Source organism: Acanthopagrus latus, chromosome 1 (assembly GCF_904848185.1).
Source record: "Acanthopagrus latus isolate v.2019 chromosome 1, fAcaLat1.1, whole genome shotgun sequence".
Taxonomy (NCBI): Eukaryota; Metazoa; Chordata; class Actinopteri; order Spariformes; family Sparidae; genus Acanthopagrus; species Acanthopagrus latus.
Window position 1 is genome coordinate 32,522,231 of NC_051039.1, and position 10,903 is coordinate 32,533,133.

Genomic DNA, 10,903 nt, shown 5'->3' on the forward strand with positions numbered 1-10,903 from the left:
CCGGTACGCTAGGTGGCGCTGCACACATTTCAACTAATAGTAATAGATTCACCTCCGGCTGACCTCTTTACGTCACCAGCTGCCTCGGCATTCAAGAAAGATGTCGTATGAAGAGCGAGATGAAGCTACATCTTTGTACATTTTGTATACGGTGTACATGATAATTACACAAACTAGATGCACAATGGTGCTCTTGCTTGCAGTTATTTCGGAGGAAAGCTGTCACTGTCCTTCTACTTCCGGCTCACGGCCCCGGGAGCCTAAGCAGAACACAAAAATCCGATCCGATCTCGTGGAGCGTATACATGCAGGATCAGTGCGACTATCAGTCAAATAATCTGGGTGTATTAATCCGACTATGACAAATCCGATCTGATTTTAGTCAGGCTAAGGTGTATACATGCATCTTTAAAAAAACAGTCAGTGCGTTTACATGCACAGCGTAGTCAGATAACAGCCATAGTTCGACTAAGCCGCTCATCAAACAGCTGCAATCATCCGAGTATACATGCCGGTGAGAAAATTGGATTATTGGGCCAGAGCATGTCATACCCCAGTACGCTAAGTGGCGCTGTACCCATTTCAACTAGTGGTAACAGAAACACCTCTGGCTGACTTCTTTACGTCACCAGCTGCTTCAGCATTCAAGAAAGATGGCGTACGAAGAGCGAGATGAAGCTACATCTTTGTACACTTCGTATATGGTGTACATGATAATTACACAAACTAGATGCACAATGGCGCTCTTCCTTGCGGTGATTTCAGAGGAAAGACACTAACGCTGCCGTCCGACTACTTCCGGATCACGGCCCCGGGGAAAAATCTCGCGCCTGCGCAGAATGCAAAAATCCGATCCGGTCCGCTGGAACGGAGACATGCAGGAGTCTCCCACAAACCGCGCTGATTTGCTAGCACACCGCCAATCAGAACGCGAAATCCGATCGCTGGAACGTAGACATGCGGTAGTAATGCGACTATCAATTGAATAATCTGGGTGCTTTAATTCGACTATGAGAAATCCTATCTGGTCCGATTTTAGTCAGACTAAGGTCTATACATGCATCTTAAAGATCCGATCATAGTCGGACTAACCCAGTAATTCGGTTTTCTTAAGTGTCATGTAAACGCACTGAATCTGTTTCGGCCAGTAATTCGATTTTCTCACGGGCATGTATACTCGGATTTATTGCAGTTGTCTGATTGAGAAGCATAGTCGAACTACAGCTGTAATCTGACTAAGATGTGCATGTAAACGCAGTGATTGTAGGACTAACCCAGTAATTAGTTTTTCTTGAGTGTCATGTAAACGCACTGAGTGAGACGGACAACTGCAGACACAGTGAACAAGCTAACATCCACATCTTATCTTTTTTACAATAAATAATAATAATAATATTATTGCAAATGTTTCCTTTCATTACATCAATGTATTAAATATAACAGTTCGTGGCCTACTCGTGCTTCCACAGCCTATGTAGCTAGTATTCTCAACTTTATCTGTTTCAGAATATTTTTATAAAATGCTTTAATCACAATTTTCAGACCGGGTAGTATTGCAATGTCTTGACGAGACCTCCATTCCCGCTTTTAGGACAAGTTGCTCTGACATATTGTCGTGATGTTATTCCCTCAAGTCAGGAGAAATGATAATGATGTGTACCATGATAAAGTGTAATATTTAAATATTCCTAACATTACTTGCATGGTATTGGTGATGTGAACGAATTTAACACTTCCCAGTATTTGTATATAATATTAGATATTAGATATATTTTATTTATAATGTTAGATAAGAGCACAGGTAGAAGTAGTGCAGGAGGTGAGTGGAGGTGAGACGAGGAGAGGCAGCAGCGAAAGAGAGAGAGAGGAATAGTGATACTGCAAGATCCTATTTTCAATTATTATTTTTAATTCATGCACAGGAAACCCTATAGTAAATAATGTATTTAGAAAAACTTTCAGTTTGAAATAGTCATAATTTCACATTTCAAAATTCATGTTGTCGTCGATGTCGTGGTTTAAAAAAATCCTGGAGGAAACCCTGCACTGTTTTTCACTTCAGCCGTCAATGGTTTTAATGTTCTAACTGACCAGTCAACATTATATAGCCTATATTCAGCTGTAGCTGAATAGCCTTATTCATCAGTATCCAATCTCATTCATATGTATAAATCCCATTTTACAAAGAGATCAGGCAATACTGCTTACACTGAGCCTAACAGAGGTCTTTTGCCGCCTCAGTGTGTGATTTATAGATAGAATGCTGCCATTCTGCAGGTAAAAGAAGTATGAGGTGTACAGGCCCAGACACACCAAACTGATTCAACTGTTTCAAACAAGTCAGGACAGGAGCAATACCAGACTGTGAAAGTTGTGGAATGCTCCGAAAACACCTGTTTGTTCATTGGATATGAAAGGAGTAGATACTAGCGGAGAATTAGACTTCTGGATATTTTAATATTATTCCATATTATATTCCATATTGAAATAGCTGTAATTTAATGACTAATTGTAAAGTCTTACAGACTTTTATTTCAGATTGTATTATTTTAAATTGATTGTAATAAAAATACTTTTGATTGACAGGTTGAAACCATGCAAATAGTTAATTTTGAACAAACCAGATGTGTTACCAATCCTGAAAGCGACAAAAAGAGACAATTATATTATGGTGAAACTACATCTGCATTTTATTACTGCAGTTGTAGTATAGTTGTAATTTAGTATAGTTATTACTGTTTATCTCAAAGTTAATGTAATGGTTAGACAATTCATGTTGTCATATTCTTAAAAGCCTCTCATTCACTTCAGAACTAGAAAGTTGAGTGAAAACCATCCAGTAAGCAGTTGGACAGAGCTGTGTGTGGCAGAGAGGAAGTATGTTTAGTGGAAAGATAGCGCTGGGTATCGTCAGTGTAACAGTGGAATTGAATATGAAATTTCTTGAGAATGTGACCAAGAGCAGGAGGGGGCCTAGGACAGAGCCCTCGGGAACACCACTGGAGATGGGAGAGGAGCCAAACTTAGGTTCCTGAGTTGAAGTGTGTGCAACCAGAGAGATATGATCTCAACCAGGCTAGAGGGATGTCATTGATTCCAATGGAGGCTAACTTGTCCATGTCATGAGAGACGGTGTCTAAGGCTGTACTCAGGTCGAGGAGAACCAGAATGGAGAGTAGACAACAATCAGTCATCAGGAGGTCATTGGTGATTTTCACCAGGGTTGGCTCAGTGTTGTGGAGGGGATGAAAAGCAGACTGAAATGATGCCTGAAATAACTGAAATAAATAAAATACTGAAATATTAAAATGTTGGTCATTTTTTTTTTTTGAGGAAAACCTATTTAACAATAGTCCATCAGGTCTGTAGCTGTACATGTGAAATAATAACGCAAGGGTCATGCTGGAGGAGGACAGACACCAGCCAAAGGGCTTTTCCACCATAGACATAATATACGTAGACACCTCATAGCATGCTAGTACGTAATCCCGCATCGGCGCCAACTTGGTTGGGTCTCCTCACTGTGGACTAGCACCAGAGTCAATCGCAATCAACGGAGAACAAGCAACTATGACCGTATTTTGTGCAGTTTATGGTTGCAATAGACTGTGGTTGCTGTGGTTAAATCACATAACACATACACACTACTTTGTATTTCTTACACCACTAACATTACATTCATTATTAAATTATTGTAAGGCCATTAAGGAACACTAAACACATATACACATTAGGGGTGTCATCCGAATCGACCAAAATTAAGTCACAATCTCGAACTTCGAATTAAAAAAATGGAATCGGCGATGACCCCATGTCACGTCCGGTTAGCTTGCCAAATGGAAAAAAACACACATGGTAAGTGTTGAAGTGCTGTGAGTCAGCCTCCTCTCACTTAGCTACTAGCTAAGCCAGTAGCTATTAGCTACAGCCAGCCAAGCGATAGCATGGTGTTACACCATTCCTGTTCAGCTCCCAGACTGTGGACGGGAAGCACAGGGGAGATGATTTCCTCCAGGGCCAAAGTTTGTGTTTACCGTCAGGGTGAACCACTGTCACATGTTAAGCTGGTCAGGAAATAATACCAGGGAGCTTTGCTGTATCTGGAGGAGCCGTCGCCTGTATTCACAGCCAAACTGCAGCCTGTACTGTACACTTTAATGCCCTCGCTATTACTGCTACTCCTTTCCCTTCTCCTTCCTCTCCCATCCATTCACTGTCCACATGTATGCACACTCCCTCACTCTCCTCCACCCACTCACACCTTACACACACACACACCTCATGCACCGCCCTATTCCTGAAAGGGGCAACGCAACTCTTACAACTGCACATGCAGGAGACCCATCAACGGAACTTGAACCCCCTCCTCTTTCACTGAGGTCGCTGGTGCGGAGGTATTTTGGATTTCCAGTGAGTTATGTTGACAATGATCGCATTGTCGACAAAAAAGCCACAGTTTGCAAGCTCTGCAGAAACTAGATGGCAGGTTATTTTGTTTAACTTTCCAATTGACTGAAGATATAACTTTTTGTTACATTATGTTGTTAATAAATGTTTTAAATTTGACAATGTAGTGTGGTGCATTGTGAACAAATATCAGATATTATATTGAATAAAAGTCTAGTCTAAAAATGACACAGCAACCTGTGATTAAAAAAAAAAAAGTAAAAATCAAGACTCTAATCGAACCGTGACCTTAGAATCGAAAATTGAATCGAATCGAAGATTTGGAGAATCGTGACACCCCTAATACACATATGTGCACATATAAAACTAGAGTGGATGAATATAAAGATTTTCTCCTTTAAGTAAAAATGCTTACTGCTATGAATAATCTCCAATAAAAAAGTTCAAATTTCTTCATCACACTTGTTTATGTTGCATACTGGAACACTATTGACTTCAAACTAGTTGTGATGTCATAAAATCCTGCTCATACGTACAAAACTTTGATTTAATGGAGAAAGAGAAAAGAGGAACTATCCCTCCTCAGCAGATCAACATGAAAACAAAATGCACTGACATCAATCTGCACAAACACATCAAAGTAAAGTAACAGGAAGCACCGCAGAGAGGATAAGAACTTGACACTTGTATGTGAAACATATGTTTGAGTGATTATTGCACATGAATGTAACCAAGAGGTTATTATTCAGTATTCTTTTCCCTATTTATTTTCTTTTTTGTTTGTATTTTTTATGCATTCCTTGTTTTGTTTTCTCACACACATACACACACACACACGGCTGGCCGACTGTTAGGTTCAAGCGTCCGTCCTCCTGTCAGTCCTCCCGACCGTCCGACCGACTCTTCCTCACATTTCTGCACTAAAAACAGCGTCTGTCACCGGCAAAAAGCGTTATCTCACCGAGTGTTGGTGATGAAAATAAATCAGCCAGACCGAGACTTCGGTGAACTTTCCTCCAGAAATCAGCCTCTGTCCTCGCGAGTGAGTCAGACAGCGTCCAGTTTACTGATGATGATCATGTAATTATGCAATTTAGAGCGAAAAACGTAACTTTGTCACTTTCCAGGATGTTTGGTGGGTCAGTATCTCAATCACTACACATTATAACAGCATCCATATGATTAGAAACTGTCCCCAGGTTTAGACTGACAGGGGACACCGGAGGGAACACCGAACCCCGGCTGACCACCATCGGTCCCTTTCTTAGTGCCAGACTTCACCCTGTGTCTTGAGTTATCGTTAACATTAAGCCACCGCAGCTGCATCTTCTTAATAATGGTGCACAGGTGGGGGCTGAGGAAGTGACGTCGCCTGCGTCTGCGCAGTGCGACCTGATGCAGCACCTGAACTGAGACTCAGGAAACAGAAATATTGCAAAAATAATTCCGAAATAACGGTATTACATTTCGTCTCGTCTCGTTTTGGGCAACGAAAATGAAGAGATACTTTAGCAGAGTTTTTATTTTGTAAACCACATTTTGTCCCCTTTTTACTCGTCAGCAGTATTGTATTATATATTCACACTGCAAGTGTTTGGTGATGTTGCTTACCCCGAATTTCCATTGGATACTCTCCGCTGCATTACGGCTCTGATCCGGTTTTGCTCTGCCGTCCGGTCATCCGCACCGGCTGCACCGTTGGCCTGCCATGGCGCAGTAGGCCAGGCAGCTGCGTAGCGAGGCCGAGGAGTTTGCTGCGATAATCACATAATCACTGTCGACCTCACTTATAGGTATGTGTTTTAAAAACAACAACAGGAGGTGTTCCCAAACAACGGACATTAGAAGAACTTGTGTTTGTCTCTTTTTTGAGATTTGTGTGTTGGTGTCAACACGGAGTGTTTATTTTGAAATTCAACCGGATGTTATATTGTTATTTCTGTGCTTGACTTCCTGTCTGCTCGGTGCTAAATTCAGCTGACTTGCTGCGTCGTGCTCCGGCATCCGCCAGATTTTTATATCTGGTCCTGGTCGATAAGAGTATTGATAAGTATCGGTAACAATAAGGAGTATTGGTATCAGTATCGGTATTGATAACATCCTAATGATATCCATCCCCACTCACCACTGTAAATGCTTGGGATGTTTTTTTGTACTGAAACAATACTGAACTAACCTGTGGACATGAAAACGCAAATGCATCACAGCACTAATAAACATGTGGAAAAGTTCCTCTTTTTAAAAGAATTTCTTTCAATGTGGTATCCAGTCTGGCTGAGTGGAGCTGATTGTCAATCAGAAAAAGCTGCCATTTTGGACCTGTGAGGTCATTTGAGGTAATGGTAATTCAAACAACATGGGAAAGAGACAGCCAGATGTCTTTCTCCAGAATCATCCACCCCACCTTCAACGTGGGCAAAAGACATTAAGTTAGTTAGTTAAAAGTTTAAACCTTTTGATGATTCATTTTACAAATGATTAAGCAAAGATAAATAAAGTCTAGCTCCAGATTCTAAATGATGAACCTCCACTGACAACTGTATTTGTCTTAACTAAACATGGATTGTTGGTCGTACAACAAAAGAAGCAAGACCTGTCACAAGACCTGGCCAATCACACAGCAGAGAAACAACAGCTCCTGGTCAGATATCTGAACCTGACCGATGAGAGAGAATGGATCCAGACCAGTTTCTACAGTGCTTTACTTGAGCTAAGCAAAGAGAAGGAGAATATGGGTGATGATTCACCTCATACAGCAGGACACTGTCTCAAATAATGTAGACAAAATGAAGATTACATTTGATGTTTGATGTTATAGTTTGAGGAGGGCAATCAAGGCAAAATATTAAAGATGATACTTCAAATAAAATTCTAAAATTTGTTGAGAACAAAAAAAAATGTGTGTCTGGCTTAGCCCAATTTGGATGATAATTCTTTAGGATAAGATGTTACAGGATATTTATTCATCACAGTTTATTGAAAGTGAGGAAGTTCATCAGATGGCCTTCTATCGAGAATACCAAGTATCACATTGTTTATAGCAGATGCTAATCTGCCCCGTCCCTAGGAGGGCTTTATGAAATTAAGAAACAATGTGACAAAAAAAGGCATTTATTTGAGGATAGCTTGATATAATCAGAATCAGAAATCCTTTAATGTCCTGCTGACGGGGAAATTTGTTTGTTGCAGCAGTGTCAGAATGTTACAAGAACAGAGCAATAGCAAAATAGACAATATGATTAAAAGGGAAAGAAAATAGAATTGACGTATATACATATTTACTTGATATAGTGCAGCAAATGAGCAGCAATTTTTTAAATTCAGATTTTTAGGACCTGCAATACCTCTCCTTCACACACTTAGGGTGTATCAGTCTGTTGCTGAAGGAGCTGCCCAGTGCTGAAATAGTGACCTGCAGGGGGCGGGACTCCTGCACCAGCAGCGATGACGGCTTGTCCATCATCCTGCTCTCTCTCACCACCTGCACTGAGTCAAGAGGGCATCCCAGGATGGAGCTGGCCTTCTTGATAAGTTTATCAAGTCTTCTTGTGTCTGCTCCAGCAGACTACTTCCATAGAAAATGGCTGATGCCACTAGAGAGTCATAGAAAGAGGTCAGGAGTGCCCCCTGCACTCCAAAGGACCTGAGCTTCCTCAGCAGATGGACTCTGCTCTGACCTTTCTTATATGGAGCTGCAGTGTGGTCAGTCCAGTCTGGTTTATTGTTCAGGTGAACTCCCAGGTAAGATGTCACCATCTCAATGTCTGTTCCCAGCATGTTCACCTGTATGCAGGGTTGTTTGTGCCTGCGGAAATCCACCACCAGCTCTTTGGTTTTCCCGGCATTGAGTTGGAGGTGGTTCTGCTGGCACCAGTCCACAAAGTCCTGAATAAGTTCTCTGTAGGCTCTGTCGTCCTCGTCCCTGATGAGGCCGACATAGCAGAGTCGTCTGAGAACTTCTGTAGATGACAGTGAGGGGATTGGTGGTAGAAGTCTGCAGTGTACAGGGTGAACAGGAAAGGGGCCAGGACCGTTCCCTGTGGGGCCCCTGTACTGCAGATTAATGTGTCCGACACGTAGTCCCGAGTCCTCACATACTGTGTCCAGTTAGTGAGGTAGTCCAGGATCCAGGATGTGAGGTGTTGGTTCACCCCTGCCAGCTCCAGCTTGTCCCCCAGGAGTGCAGGCTGTATAGTGTTGAAGGCACTGGAAAAATCAAAGAACATGATCCTCACAGTGCTTCCGGGTTTCTCCACATGAGACAGTGATCTGTCCAGGAGGAAGATGATGATGATTCTCAGACCTGCTGAGGACGTGAATCATGCTTGCAAACGTGAGTGACGGCACAAACGTGATTTACGTCCTCAGCAGGTCTGAAAATCACGTTCAAGCTGATTTAGTGACAGCGCTGTGTGAGTGTGATCCACATCCTCACCAGGTCATTCGCGAACGACTGATTCACTCATGATTCGCGTTGTTGAGGACATGATTCTTGTTCACGTACTGTGCTGACAGTGGCACTGTGTCACCCACTCACTCACTCACTCTGGGCAGAGGAGTTGATTCACGTTCAGTAACCGTACTGCTAAAATTAGCGCTGTGTTGCTAACATCCGTGTAGCATCATGTGAGGTGTTTAACTGTGAACAGAGGACACTTTCACCGTGTAATAATGTTAGTGCATGTACACCACTCAGAGCAGCGCTGCGTCTCCTGCGAATGATTGTGTACTATAGTCCGTGAACGCACCGTCCCTCAGTAAGTGAAGGTGAACCTCAGGGCTGAATCATGAATTGAATGACGGATCGTTTGGCTGCTTATCAGTTCAGGGAGTTGGAGAGCACTGAACGATTCGATTAACAAATCATTTGAACAAATCATTTTAATGAACGGATTCTAGAGATTCAGTACAGTAATAAGAACTGCCGTTCCCATCACTAGATCAGAGGAGGAGAAGCAACATGGAGGGAGCTCCGAAAATCATCACATTTGGATTCAAAGATTATTTCACACCTGGGTGATTTTGGCCGCCATCTTGGTTAAAGCGTGTGTGTTTCAGATATAACGTTTTCAGTGCACATAAAGCCATTATTTTAAATGTAGGCATGCATTATGCGCGCTCACAACCCAACACAACACCATATCGGCACACATTCGGTGAGACGCACTTGTTTTTTCCGTGTGCGTCCGCGACAGACCTGCTTCTCCCTCAGGTGTTGTGTCTGTGCCTCTCCTGCTGTTTCTCATGGAGCTCTGCCCAGTTGAAAGGAGAAGGGAGCCCGTATGTGTGAAGACGTCGCCCCTGAGATGTAGAATGTGTTTTAAGGAAGAGAAACACAAACACAAAAACACAAAGACAAAAGAGACATGTCCTGTGATTTTCAGCCTCCTTTTATGGGGGGAAACAATACCTGAGAGTAATATTTTCAGCTGTCAGGATGTGCAGTATGCTACAGTTCCAGGGTTGATATTAATCTAATCTTATTCTTGTATTCATGGGTTTGAAAAACAGTTCTAAAACCGATCAACTATGCAATTACATCATATTACCGACTAACCCCCCTCTTCTGTTGACTGTGTCTACAGATATGAAGAATACATTCATACGAACTTCTTGTGACTTGTTTGACCTTAGCCATGACTTGACTTGACTTGCTTGATTTTGATCACAGTAACTTGGGACTTGCTTGAGACTTGAAGGTTAAGCCTTGAGACTTGCTTATGACTTGCACGGATCAAATCAAACACACCACAGCATCAAAATACCCTGTTAGAGTAATTAACTGATGAGTGAATAGTTACTTTCTACATCTAAAACATTGCTTAGAGCCGTATGTGCCTCTTGGCCCTGATATTAGTAAATCAACCATGATTTCACACTAAAACAACCTCATTGATATTCTCATAGGTGTACAATAAATGATTGACACATTTACTGGTTTTCTCTCTGTCTTCCCTGGTATCTGAATTACTGTATATTACAGGACCTGGCGATATGGACACCCATTGGTTTACTCCGTGACAGTTCAGAGATGTGCAGCTTTTGACAGTTTCTACGTTGAACTCTCTGCACAGCTGATTAGGTCATGGAGCAGTGAGGGCTGTGCTCTTGTCCTACTGTGTGTATATGAAAGGCAAGCTGAAATGCCCCTTCAGTAATTTGAAGAGATGATATTTTAAAGAAAGGACGCTGTTCAACCCCAGTGGAGGATTCTGACTATTATATCTGATGATGATTTTGAGCATTTGAAAACATTAATGATAATATGAGGAATATAATCTGAAACAAAACATAACAATGTGCAGTAAAACTTCAGGTGACTGATTCAATTCATATTAAGAAGAGTGTTTCGAAATCATCAGATGCACAGAATTTTTATCCATGCTCACGTGTGGTGGACCAGCACCAGGCTGGAATGTCTCAGCAACTATGTGCACTTTTGTTGCCACTCCTGGCGGGGTCTTCAGGTGCTCAGCGCAGGAGCTCCTGGACCTGG